This window comes from Harpia harpyja, chromosome 4 (genome assembly GCF_026419915.1).
Source record: "Harpia harpyja isolate bHarHar1 chromosome 4, bHarHar1 primary haplotype, whole genome shotgun sequence".
Classification (NCBI taxonomy): Eukaryota; Metazoa; Chordata; class Aves; order Accipitriformes; family Accipitridae; genus Harpia; species Harpia harpyja.
In genome coordinates this window covers 43980570-43994638 of record NC_068943.1, presented here as the reverse complement: position 1 = coordinate 43994638, position 14069 = coordinate 43980570, and the positions used below count along the sequence as shown (strand labels likewise).

Genomic DNA, 14069 nt, shown 5'->3' with positions numbered 1-14069 from the left:
CCAGTTCGCTATTCCCCAGCAGAGAAATGGCCTTACCCTGGCTTTGAACCCAGCAAGGCTGCTGCGATCAGCTTAAAGCGGAGAAACAGTCTCCAAGTCTCACATGGTGGTGCTGTTACTGGAAAACTTTTCCACTTGTAATTATGATTAGTGTTTAAGAAAACAAAGCTTCTGGTAGTGGTTAGGTGACTCTCTCTCTGGCCAGCTGTCCCACCAGCCGCGGGAGCAGAGCCGTCAGGTACTGCCTGTGCTGGAGTGGGGACGGCTAATGACTCCTTGCCAGAAGGCAGCAGACTGGAGGGGAAGAACTGGGCTGGAAACAAAGCAGGTTGCTGAGACGTGTGATTAGCTGGCTTCTCTATCCATGGACCTAACTGTTAAAAATGTTATTAAAAATAATCCTCAAAAATCCTTAAAAAGAAACCATTGTGAGCTGCAGGGCCCCAGTGCCTGAGGCTGTACCCACATGCCGCGGGGGCAGCAGCGCTTGTTGGACACACGCTTTCAAGTCTCGTTGTGTTTGGACTGTGATACCACCAGCCTGGCTTGAGGACTGGGGTGGGAGGAGGGCGTAGCTGCTCTGGGGGTCAGGTGGAGGGGTATGTTCTGGACATGAGGGACGGTGGAGGAGTTTTACTGTTTGCAAATGTTTGCCAAGTTGCATCTGGAGAAACAAGGCACGAACGGAGGGCTGTCCCCATGCCGTGGTGACAGCAGCAGGTGTGGGCTGCAGCTAGGTTGACATTAAATGCGTGTAGATGCTTTCTATGTGTATCTTGGGTTCCTAGGGACTAGGAACCCAAGCTAGACACTTGCCAGGGGTGGGCCTTGGCTCCCCTCAAGCCCACACTGTAGCTGCCCATCTCCTGGAGACCTGCCGTGGCATGTGGCCCACCATCGCGCCCAGCCCTTGGAGCTGGGAAGTGCTACTGGGTGCCTGAGCTTCAGTTCTGTCCCCTGCTTGATTCATGCCTCACTGGGCTCATTTCAGCACTTGTAAGTAGGGTTTGGCCTGTATTGATTTTATTTTATTTTTTTTAAAAGGCTTTCACATTTCATTTAGGACTTTCCTAGACTCTGAGAGTCTAAAGAAATAGAGAACTGTGCAGGAGGAGGAGAGGTATCTACATCTTTGTTGATGCATGACATGGTAAATTTGTCTGGCTGAAACAATATTAATATTTCCCCCAATATTAAAAAGGGCCAGTTAAGTTTATTAAGGTGAAGTAGATTCATAGTTATTTGTCATTTGCTGCTGAAGAGTGGTGAGAGGTAGAGAAAAATACAATATTCATTTGTTAACTATTTGCCCTTTTAATTTTGTTTTCATTATTCTTCTAGGAGAGTGATATTTTATTTATGCTTTCTGACTTATGTGCATAAATCTTTATTTTTAAAAAAGTCACCGATATAGATGTCAGGCCCTTTCAGCAATGCCTTGTCTAGACTTGCCCTTTGATTCTTTGCAGTTGTCCCCAGGTACTGCTGTGCTACAGTGCTAGGAAGAGTGGCCATCTCCTAGCCATACCTTCCCTGTCCTAAGTGGTCTTGTGAAGGCAACTGATCTATGGAGGCTACTTCCAGGATAAAAGGAGTCTTTTTTTTTTTTTTCAGCAAAAGGCAACTGAAGCTGTTCAAAGGGGGCTGCATGCAGCTGGTGACTGCTGCGGTCTCTTATCTAACCTGTTCTTCTCTGAAATGATCAGGTGAAAAGTGGTTTTCTTGAATGCTTTTGATGTTGGACGCTAGGGCAGAGCATTCAGGCTCCCTGCATGTGTGCTGAGGTTGGTATCTGAGGAGAACGTGGTTGCTGGGTGGTCACTGTGTGTGGGCAGGGGTTTGCACACTGTTCCCACTGGCTCTGCAAACTTGAGTTTTCCTAGGGATGTGCTGGGCGGCTTCTCTGCATGCAGAGGCAGGAGGCTCATTAGCACCATCGAAGTGTGAGTGAAAACTGCGGGAGGAAAGTGAGAGCTTCCGAGCCAGGAGCCCTGGGAGAAAGCGAGTGGGAATCGGGTTGAGCTGCAAGCGAGTACTTGAGCAGTACTTGAAGGATGTAGAAGTCCTGCATCCCTGCTTCATTTTGCTTTGATTTTAAACAGTGAGGGGCCTATTTGGCATACTGACTGAGACTGGATACCAAAGAGGGAGGGATTGATCGTTTCCTCCACTGTAGAGGTTTCTACATGAATTGCATGTGATCAGGGTTGAATGAATTTGGCTTAAAATCAACTGAGCCGCATGCTCCAGGGAGCCCTCATGGAAGCAAGAGGGGCTTGGTGCAATGTGTGAGGACCTGCCCTGCCGTTGATGGCTCTGTGGGAGAAAAGCATCCGTGGCATATGCCAGGCAGCCCAGTGCCCGTGGGGCTGCCCTGCTCGCCCGCTCCCCGGGGCACGCAGTCCCCCTTGCCTCACCGGGGAGATTGGCGTGGGAGGGGTGTGTGTCTCTCCAGGCTGTGGTTTAGCCGCATAAACCATAACAAGCTCCTGATCTACAGCTGAGGAATCCAGCACTACAATAATATGAATAACAAATAATAAGCAGATTTATACCTTAGATCAGTGCTACAGGGCATGGAGTGAGGGGAGGTTGCGGTTTCAGTGAGACAGACCATCTCTTTATGTGCTTTGCACCTCTGTGGCAGAGTTATTTTCACTGATCTGTTCATTAATGTCTGAGAGGCAGGCTACATTGTCCATCCCAAGAGGCCTTAAGTTTTGTTTTGATTCATTATATATCCATGTACATATTATATAGGTATAGATCTCTGTGTGCAGAGCATCCGGATGGGGAAGTCAGCTGGTAGTTACGGAAAAGAGCTGTGTTGCTCAAGTAGCAAACAGCAGAGACCTCTATTTTTTTCATTTACTTGTTTAATGAAAGTTACTTGCTCACCAGCACTGGTAAAGCTGTGGTACGCCTGGGCACAGCAGCCAGCTGCTGCCCCGTGCTGTACTGTGTTGTAGATCTGGAAGGTGACCGGGTTTGAAGTAGGTGCTAATTCAGCAGGAAGAGGAAAATTTGCTTTAAGGAGAGGAGCCAGGGAGAGAGGGGCTGGTCACTGGGAAGGTCATACATATCTCCCTTACAGGTCCAGTCCTATGCAGTCGCAGGGGGAGCGACAGAGGGCAGACATGGATAGGTGCACGTATAGGGTTTTGCTTCAGAGGTCTGATTTTTCACTTTTGTTCCTGAACATCGAATATTCTCCCTGAGCCAAGGATCAGGATCTGAGAGCCATGTAACCTGTTTTATATCTAAATACTGTTACTGCCCCTGGGCAACACTTTGTGTATTTAGCTGCCGAGCCATGTTTAATAGAGATCTTTTTGTTTCATAGAGTGAAAGCTAGACATAGCAAGAGCTACTCTGTCATTTTTTCATATATATATATATGAATAAAAAAGTCAATTACATGAATGAAAGATGCTTGGTTCCCTGCCTAAACAGCTGCCAAAATTAATTCCAATTCTGAGCCAAATTCAGCAAAGCTGGAATTTCTGCAGAAAGCTCCAGTGTGGCATGAGATAGGCTTGTGCATTAGTCTGCATTACAGATTATTGCTGCCCAGCTCCTCGCCCTTGGCTATCTGTGTGGGCAGCTGAGGAAGGATGGATTTCATGCACTCTGTGATGAGCTTGACTTCACTGCAGAATAAGCCTGAATTAAATATCCTTAGCAGACCCTTGCTGGAGTGAGTGCCATCACACTGCAAAGCAGTGCTCACTTGATAGAGAACAGCTGTCTTGGCAGCTCAGACCACCTGAAAACTTAGTGCCAGCGTCAGCAATACTTTGAGCTTCAAATTTGTTCCTCCCCACGGACCAATTAACTTGCATTTAAAGAACCACCTGAATTGAGCAGGAGATTTTTTGGATGTGGACAGGAGCTGGGTTGAGTTACAAAATTTGAATAAGCATGCCGAGGAAGCAAGCCCTCCGTCCAGGCAGCAGCTGCTAGTGTGGGAGGGCAGGAAGCAGCTATACAGCTGGCTACTGAGGATGGGGCACCTGTGGGATATGTGGCTGGAGAACACGGTTGCTTACTTTTAGGGAGATGCATATCTGTCGTGACTATAACTAGTGATCTGAAGGTTGTTTTCAGGAAGTGAGGTGGAGGATAGCCTTGCAGATTAAGGCAGTGGCCCAAGTTTCTAAAGGTGAGTTGAGATAAAGCCAAAGTCTTTACCTGTGAGCTATTACAACCTTTCTGAGAAGGCAAGCTGGAGGATGGCAGATGGGAGGAGGAAGACAGCAAGGCAACTCCAACTTGTAACAGTCTGTTGGAGCAGAGCTGAGATCCTCACGCTGTGAGTGTAAGGTAGGGTTTCTTTCTGTTTGAAGTGATATGCCTTGTGCTTAGAGGTTTATTCCTCATTCTGTTGCTGCGTAACTCTTGGCAAGTTCACTTGTCCTTGCTCTGTAGATGGGTGGACTGCAAGCTCAGGGGCCAGCACTCCTGGTTGCAACATGTGCAGTGCTCTGCTCAGTGAGGTGTTAAAGCCTTTTGCTAGCATTAGGCACCGCAGGGCTGTTGGGCAACCTTCCCAGAAAAGGTGCTTTTGATCTGAAAGGGCGCTTATCACAAGTGCCCCTCTGCAGCTAATTGCTTGTGGCTCAGTTTAAGATAAACACACCCCTGTAAAGCTAAAAGCCCAAATTGTCCTGGCTTGGATTTAGAAGCTCTAGCTCTTGATATCCAGGTGTTTCGAACCTATAGCACTTGAAAAAGTCGCAATCCCAGAAGTAGAGAACAACGTGCTGACAAAGCAGGTGAGACAGATCCTGGCTCCCTGCATGCTGCTGCTGCTGGGCCCTACACAGGGCTCCAGCCTCTGCGAGGGGTAGGTCCTGCCCTTCCCTGCAAAGCCTTGCTCCTGGCTTTGTGCTCCTCTTCTCCCTCACAAAGACCTCACTGTGACGAGATTGAAGCTACTGGCTGAGGTGATTGCTGAAAAAATGCTGAGGAAAAAGGGAAGGATGGAAGAACTTGAAAGAATGAGTTTTGCTTTTCTGTAGGATGTTGGCTATGAAAAGCACAGAGCTGTAGGCTGTGCTGATCGGCAGGGGAAGCAGTGTGCATGTGGGAGAGAAGGGGGCAACACCCAGGGCACAATCCATACCTAAAACAGCTGTGAGCAGGCAGGACAAATGGGTACCCTCAGCCTGCATTTTGTTTGTTGCTGGGAAAGCCATCCAAGAGGATGATGTCACATTAGGGTAGCATCATTCCCCAGAGCCCTTCTTTGGGGTGTTATCTCTGGAGGGGGGATGAGTGTGGGAGGCCTGAGAAGCAGAAGGTGAAGATCCCAGCTGGAGGAGAGCTCCTGAAATGAGGAAGACCCGGGAGATGCATGGAGATGGGTGCTTATAACCATGGCCGGTTATGCCCGAGAGTGGTAATGTGGACCAGCGGCAGGGCATGGACCACAGGGCTCTTGGGGCTGGCAGAGACCTCCCTGCGGGAAGGGATGTGCAGACCTGGTGCTCGTAGGGCTGGAGGGTGTGAGGGAGCTCTGTGGCCCATAGATAAAAATGAAATGCTAAGCTCAGCGGGCAGAGAAGTAAAGAAAGCAGAGGCTCATGTGTCAGCAAAGAGGTGGACTTGAGCATGGAGCTAGAGGGGAGCAATAGGGGGGATCTGCAGTGGAGGAGCAGCTTAGCCAGGCAGTTGCCAGCTCTGACTCGACCCCTGCCAAATGAGGACTGTGAATGTAAGAAGGCTGCAGGGAGGGATGGCTCATTTTCCCAAAGACACCGCTAATGAATTCCTCTTGCACCTCCAGACGCTGTAGGGGTTTGGAGAGGCTAAATGGAACTTTATGCGAAAATGATGGCTGAATGTCAATTCTGCTGTCGAAGCCAATTTGGGAGCCGGAAAGTGCTAAAAGAATTAAGATTGTTAAATGGAAATAAGTCAACTTGGTTGAGATGAAATAGGGTTTAAATGAGTGAAATTATCTGTGGATTACTCTTGTTAGAGTACTGCCTTATTTAATAAACTGAGTTTTAATCTGCTGCAGGGATTCCTGAAGGAAAAGCTTAGCCTACGGGGGTACATGCATGTGATGAAGGGGAAGGACCGGCTGTGCCATCTTCCAGAATGGAGCCACAAGAGTAAAAGGGAGGTAATAGTTTGCCCATGAGTGTGTTGTACTTTCATGAGGATCTTGTTTGCTGCTTCGTAAGTCGTTTGATCCTTTTTCAAGCTTCTTGGGTAGTTCTTTTCTTTTGCTGGCAGAACAGGAGATCACTTCTTCTGGTCAGGTGATACCTGTTCTGGATACCACATGTCCCTGGGGAGCATTTCTAGTGTAGGGCCATGCAGGACTTCATGGTTCCTGGGGTAAATGTAGTCAGACCTCTCCCTGAGTATTGGAAAAGGGTTCTGCAAGGGAACGAACTCTTGCTGTGTTTAAGAAGGAAAGAGAGAGCGCTGGAAATCTTGAGGGCTGCAATTTCATTGCGAAGAAAGAGTCTAGTAATTATTAATGGGCACTGATTATCTGCTCCTGCAAGAGCAGATCTGTTGCAGAAGAGCAACCAGGTACTCTTAGCTAACTTTAGCTGTCCACCTGACTCAATGCAGATGTCACCTGTCATCTTGCATGTGTTTCTGACCTGTCTCTCTTTAGTGATAGTCGTGAAAGCATAACTGCTCCAGATGCTTCTAAAATTGTCCGCGGAGGGAAGGACCTGATCTTAGTGCTGAGCAGTCATGTTTCAGCACTGTAGGACTCTGCTCTTGGCTGCTGGAGCTGGTATCTGAGCCTGGGAGCTTATGGCATGCAGGAGGGGCATATGGCTTAGAGGGGAGGATCTGAATGTGAGGTACAAAAGGCTAATGCACAGGGAGGGATGGGACTTGATTTTCCTCTCAATCCTGTAACACGTTTCAGAATATCTCATGTTCTGTACCTGGAAAAGTCAAGAATTTCCAAGCTGTTTTCAGACAGTTTTGAAAGAGAAATCAATTCCAGAGTCCTTGGTGGGTTAGGAGTCTCAAAGGGGATGCAGGAGATCCAGGATCAAACTCCGGCCCCTGTAGGAGTCCATGGGTAACCTGTCTGGGTTATGCTCCTATCCGTTCAAAGGAGACTGTCTGCTGTAAATTTTACATCTTTGGTAGCCCTTGTTGTTGTTGTTGTTGTCAGGAGAGCTAATAAAACTGCCTAGCAGGCAGAGCTGAGCCATTGCCTGCCACAGCCTTCCCATCCTGTATTTTTGCCTCTTTTCCTGGACCTGTCCCGACAACTGGTCTCTATAAATGCTGAAAGTTCCTGCATCTCGTGCTGCTAAAATTGTGTTTGGGGAGGAAGTTAGAGCTGGGATAGCAGGAAGAAGGCAATGAAGAGGCTCTATTTGCCCATATATTCTTCTCTTGCTGGGGGGATTGCTGTTCACTACCCCATGTTGTAGCACAGAGCAGACTCACTGGATCTGGTCTGTATGTGCTGTGTCCTCTGGAATTATTCCTGGTTTCATATTGTAGAGGTGCAGGCCAGGACGAATGCCTGAGATCTAGCCTGAGGCTCATTCCACATGAGCTTAAGACTTCTGTGATCTTCTTGCCAAGCCCAAGGGATAATGAAAGTTTGAAAAGTCATAATGTGGTGTCAGCTTGGGTTTGTCTGAGGATCTCCCCATTCATTACAGATTCCACCCCCTTCCTAATCCTGATTTGTGGTTCTTCTGCTTGACAAAAAGAATCTGCTAACCTGTATCTGATAGGATCAGCTGCCCCATCTCGCTGCTAGAGGTTTTCGTAGTCACCAGCATCTTACGGAATTTGTGCTTATGGATGCATGTGTGCAGGCTATGGTGTTCAATAGCACATTTGATAGCCCCCACCTTGTACCAGATCTGATTCACAGGCATCTAATTTTACCATGGCAGAATGCCCCTAATCACACTCCTTCATTTACCCTGTAGAATGGTTTTCTGGTCGTGTTCAGCTGCCCTGCACATCTTCCCATTTGACCACCAGCAGAAGTCCGTTTTGCCATTTGACTTCGGCACTTCAGAACATTTTGTTCCACATCCCTTGCACAGAAGATAGCTTGGCAGTTGCAGACCCTTAGCATTTATTCTCTATTGTGTTTCTATCCGTTTCAGTGGCACGTGGAATTCTTTGACATGCTTGTTTCATTGGGGGCCCTGGTATGGTGGGAAGAAGTACTTTGTTATTCCAGGCATGCTCAGAAATACCATGATCTTAGCGATCACACAAGACACAGCAAAAGAACAGTTGAGTTGGCAATGAAATATCATGCAGTACTTATGCAAAGTCTTAGGTATCCCATGCAATAGCCACCCCAGATGCCTCACCAGCCCCAGTTGTGCTGCTTCACTGCAGAAGCTGGTGTTGAGCTTTTGGGGCCAGGTGAGGCTGCAGCGACTTTGCCCGGGCAGCAAGCAGTGCCCTGAGCACTGTAGCTCTCAGCAGAGCTTGCCTCAAAGTCCCCAGCATGACCAGTCTTTGAGAGGTAATGCGGTAATGCTATGGGATAGTTGCCTACCGGCTCTGGCAGAAAGGAAGCACTGTGGTTGTCCAGCTTGGCATGGCTGAGGAGCATTACCAGGGTAGGACAGGGGTCTAAGCACTTGGGTTTTGGAGCAGAAAGCTTGTTTTCATTGTAATGGCTGTGGTTGAAAAGCCTGTTCTTCTCTCATGCGTTTAAATCCCATGGAGCTTCTCGTTAGGAACAAATGATGCCTCAGGCAAGTGGAGCTATAGAAAAGTAATCTTTATTAAGCACCCTCAGTGGTCAGAGTTACTTGATGAGCTCCAGAGTTTTATTTGCAGGCAGCTTGGGTTGTCATTTAGCAGGAAAGAGCTTTGAACTCCCTCCCTTCCCTGTCTCTAGGTTACTGTTTTCTATTTCTGTGTGTTTTGAGTCCCTACAGCCCTGCAAATACTGCTTGTAAAATTGTTGACACTGGGAACAAAATGAATGGAAGAGACTGGATGTGCATAGGTCAGGAAAATGCAGCCATGTTTGGGGAAGGGGATACAAGGTGCCTGCAGTGCATCGTGAGTCCTGAGCAGGACACAGGCATAGCTGTTTCTGTGGGAAATGCTGTACAGAACCCACAGATTGAAGTGGGAATATCTATGGGAAGTTCTGTCTCTGAATGCTTCATTGCTGCATAGTTGGGGCAGGAATGGCTACTGGGAGAGCAACATGTCCTCTTGGAGCCATCCTCTCTGCCCCTCCGTGCCGGCACCTACAGTAAGCTGTACAGCTGGTTGTCTTTCGTCTCTGCACTTTGCAGGTTCTCCACAGGTGATAGAAAATGAGCTATATATTGTAAGCACAAAGGCCAGTGAAAACCAAAATAAATTTAAAACAGCATCCTGCCGGATGTTTTGCTTTTTGCTGGATAGCTAGAGGGAGAAAGAATAAACAGCTCAGAAAAATAAAGCAAGACATGGGGTGTGAGTGTGAAGGTGTTGCACACCTCAGCTGCGTAGCTAACCCCGATAGTTGTTTGAGGCTCTGCTGCTACACAGTGCTGTATGGGATATTTCTAGATTGATGTGTAGGGAAGCCCAGCCTCACCCCCTGCTTGAGTGATATCAGGGCATCTCAAGGTAAACCCAGGATGAAAAAGGGAGAGAGAAAAATTAATCTGTGACCACTGTACTTGGCTTTATGAAAAGGAAATGAAGTGAAGGCAGGAGACTCAGAAGTTCGCCTGCATCTGTCTTGTCAAGCATGTGAAGCTGACACAACGAAGGAGTCATTACAGGCTCCTGTGTAAATACAGGCTCTTCTTTTTTTTTTTTCCTCATAACATATCTCATTTACTTAATAGCCTGTAATTGCTCTGGAGGAGCAGTCATGTCAGCCATCTCTAGCACTCATGGTCCATAGGAGCTTTTTGGCATCCGAGTAAGTGCCTCTACAAAGTGCAGCAGCAAGGAGGGCTCAGTAAGCCCCTTGCACAGAGGTCTCATGGCAGATGCTTTCAGTCCCCCAAGCTCTGCACTGTGACGGGGACCTTTTAGGAGGAAGACATTTTCCATGGCGCTGGGGGCAGCTGTGCATTGCTAGAGATGGCTTTGAGCAGGTTGTGGTCCCTCTGCTGCCTTCACTTCTCCTCATCATTGCCTCGCTCCTGCCCTTTTGGACGGCAAACTGCAACGGGTCGGTGGCTGTTTGTTGTCCTGGGACTGTCAATTTTATTGCAAGGAAATGGGAAGCATTTTCAGGCATTGGCTAGCAGCACGGAGAGTCTTTGAGCAGAATTTTGTGGCACTAAGCATGCTTTTGAAAGATGTGTCCTGATGCTTAGGGAATCAATTAACCTCTAAAAGATTTTGGTGGCTTGGTTTAGAAGAACACTGGCTTTGAGAGTTTCCTCTCCTGCTACTAAAACAAACCACCTCGAGCATTAAGCATGGATGCTTTCTAACACCGAAAGGTGAAGTGAGAACAAAACCAAAATAAAATAAAATTTAAAACCCCACAGCAAAACTCCGGAAGGAATGCAAGAAAGAGCATCTGTGTGACTAACACCCAAAGTCCTTCTGAAAAACAGTCGTTTGCTGAATATAGCTGTACGCTTTTGTTTTAAATGTCCTGGCTCTATTCTTTGCTCTCCCCCACCCCCCCATCTGGAAACAATCCAGCATTATTTGTGCTTGAAAAGGCAGAACTGGCTCTCTGTGCTGAGCTGCATGAGCTACAGCCAGCACCTGCAGGGAACTGTGCAACAGGTTACTGTCTGCTTGCTTTTTTTGCAGCCTTCTTAAGGGAGAGCCGAGCAATCTGCGTACAGGAACGCATGCTGTGGGGATGTGCATCCTCACCTACTCCGCTTGCACAGGTCAGCACAACCTTTCAGGGCTAAAGCTCACTGCTCTTCTGGGAGCTGCCAGAATGCAGGCTCCGCTGTGAAACACAGTAGTTCATGGTAGTTCGCCCTTGATACTTGGAATATCATTGCTTCTCTGCTGGTTTTACCGATCTCTCTACTAGAGCTGAATTAAGCAGGTTCTCCAGTGCTGTGGGGAAAAGTGTCACAAACTTCCTGACCAGAAGTTTCTAACCACCAGGAACATCCTTCCCAGTTTTGCAGTGGGCTTGAGCGGGTGAATTTTGCTTTCAGTTGCAGAAATGGAAAACACAGTGAAATTAAATGCAGGCATTACTTTTTCTTGCACCTCTCCTCTCTTTCTCTTTTCATCCTGGCAACAGACTTCAGCCAAGCGTATGCCTGGGTTTTGAGACATCTGGATTGTCTGTAAGATACAGCCATTTCCAGGAGAAATACAAACTCCGTCTTTCCCTTTTCAGAAAACCTCTCCCCAGGTAGTAAATCTAAATGTATTCAGTTAAAAGCTGAGAATCTGGAAATGTAAAAATATTAGCATTGGTTTTATGTATTTTTCTAGCCAGGATATTAATGCCTGAGTGGTGAGACCAAGTGAATTTCTTGTTGCACAAAAGAGTCTATCTCTCAGAGAGCAGCAGGGTCTGATAGCTGTGGTTGTGGTACAGGGTTCTGCTCCTGACTGGCTTTTTTCTTCTTTTTGTAAGCCTGGGTATGACACACACAGGCTTTAGATTTCAGTCTCAGCTAGCTAATCTGCTTTCTGACCTATAGAAGAAAATAGCCACTAATTATTTGTTTACATTGTGCAATTCAACTGCGCAAGCACTTCCTTCGAAGAGATTAGTAGCGGGGGTTTATTTTATTTTGTTTTCCGTGTCACATTGTCTTTTAATTCAGTAGAACTGGATTTCTTGGTTTTGCCCTTTGTAGGAGCCCTGAGCCCCATTACTGCATTAAATGTGTAAAACAGCAAAAGCCCTTGGTCTGAAGCAGAGGTGTCATGAGGGAACAAAAAGCCAATGCATACATGCGGTATCACCAGTTTAGGGAGAGAGGAGCTGGCCAGCCCCAGCTGAGGCAGGTGAGCACACCAGCCTTCACTCAGCAAAGCAGTAACGCACTGATGGATTTGGATGGGACTGTAAGGCACAGTGTTTGCTGAATTGGGTTCCTCTTTCCCCACATTGTTCCTCAAAGTCCATCTGACCCTGCTTTGCGCTGTATTTCCATGAAAGCGAGAGGGTGCTGAGCATCTTGCAGATGACAAAAAACTCTCTTTTAGTCTGGGATTATTCAACTAATCTCATGATTATTGTGATAATCCCCTTTGCAATGGTGCCCCTCTCCAAGGAGCTCTTCCCTCGGGGACTTCCAAGTCCCAAATCGCATTTTCTCCTAATACCAAAGTGCTCTGTATTAAATTAAGGCACTCTCAAGGATCAGAGGTGTGCAAGTCATCTGCTATTTATAGCTTTGGAGTCTCTGGTGTATCATCTGTTGCCTTATTGACCCTCTTAGGGCTCACAGTAGGGATGGAGACTGAGGGGCTCTCCTGTTGGAGAGGAGACGGCTTTTCAAGCTTGACCCCATGCCCTTGCAGCAGAGGGAGTGAGCTGGAGCTGACCACCAGCTGCGGGCAGCATCACAGCCTGGTCAGTGATGCCTGGGGCCCGCCACCTTGCTGGCTTCGGAGGTCAGATGTTTTCAGATCGGATTTTGCTGCAGCCGAAGAGGGCAGGCACCTGATGCTCTGCTGCCTCTGAGGGCAGGCAGGGAGGCAGTGAAAGTAGTGCTACTCTCCAAGCTGTAATCCCTTCCCACTCTTGCTGCCAGGTACTTGGCGGCATATAAATATTTTGCTCACAACTCATTGGAGGTGGCATCTAACCAGATGTGCTCTCACTTGGTACGGTAGGAGATTTATTTGGTTGTCCATTTATAGCTTATTATTTTCTTCTGTCTCCCCCCCTCCAACTTAATAGCAGTTAGCTATCCACTAGGGTATACATTTTCTTCTGATTAAGTGCCATTTAGCCGTTGGCTGCTTGCTCATTTTACGTTTATAGACACATTTACAGCGGCACAGACAGAGGCACAAGCGCCTAGGAGCAAGGGTAAGGAGAATGGAGAGTCACAACAGCTTGATTAGATTGGATTTTAATAAAGTTTCCAGCTAAGCTGCATCACAACTATTCCTCACAGCGGAGATGCTTGGGGTGCTGGGGTTGCACAACTTCTCACCTGGTGGGACAGCCAGTGGGACCTGCACTGGAGCCAGCTGGAGGCTCCTCATGAAATCCTCGACCATCAGGGATGTCTGAGTTCTGGGAAGCTTGGAGCTAGTCTCTCTAGGGTGAAGAGTGATTTCCCAGCTTTCGGCAGCTGCTAATTAGTTGCAGCTGATGAGATAATTTATAAAAATTAGGAGCGATTTTCTTCATTGTGCTAATATTGCTTGGCAATAAAACCGCTCTTTTAAAAGGGTGACTTTTCTCTAATGTAGGGATCAAGGCTAAAAATATATACGTGTGTATATCAGTAGAGCGAGAGAGCATGCTTCTTAACCACACGTGAAGAGGTATTTCAGAAGTTCATTTGAACCATAAGAATGAATTCAAATTGAAATGCAAATTTCAGTGTCGCTTAGAGCACTGTTTGGAAAAAATGTTTGATCGTGTCACCTTGGTGGCAGGGCAATAGAAAAATCCTCTCCAGCATGCTGTGGAAGGAGGTTTTAATGTGGAGCAGACAGCTTGCATTACGTGGGGGTTTTGGCAGTGAATCAGCAAAAGGAAGGTCGCCGTTCTCCCCCTTTCCCAGGAGTGACAGTGACTCATTGCCAGTTCATAACGTCACGCAGGAGTAGCGGCTTGACTCACAGGGAGCAATGGGGAGAGTTGCAAGAGGAGTGTTTTGTCTCCTGTGCAGAGTGCCTTGGGGAAACAGGATGCATGAGTGAGGGGGAGACGTGGAAGCAGAGCGGCAGGGAAAGGCTCAGCACCCACTGCTCCTTATCCGGGGGCTTCCCCTGGCTGTCGCGTTGAGATGCAACGGTGGGATTTGTTCCCCACAGAGGTGGGATTAAGACATAGTGGTGGGATTTGTTCCGCATGCTGCATCGGTGTTTGAGAAGGAGCCCCGTGCTGCAGCATTGCTGCTGGACCTCTACGCTTCTCATGAGCCTCAGGTGTTGCTTGCCCCTTTAGCTGGTCTAAGAGTAAGCTG

The 14069-nt window shown here is 47.6% G+C and overlaps 1 protein-coding gene across 3 annotated transcripts in view; it reads left to right on the top strand.

Annotated features, from left to right (window-relative positions):
• Positions 1–14069, top strand: part of GRIK4 (glutamate ionotropic receptor kainate type subunit 4) — a 223750-nt gene that overhangs the window by 88279 nt on the left and 121402 nt on the right. The window contains exon 2 of one of the 3 annotated variants that reach the window (XM_052786485.1): positions 6026–6130. The exons of the other annotated variants lie outside the window; for them this stretch is intronic. The gene's annotated coding sequence lies outside the window, so the exon portion shown is untranslated. The remainder of the gene's footprint in view (positions 1–6025; positions 6131–14069) is intronic. 3 annotated transcript variants of the gene reach the window in all.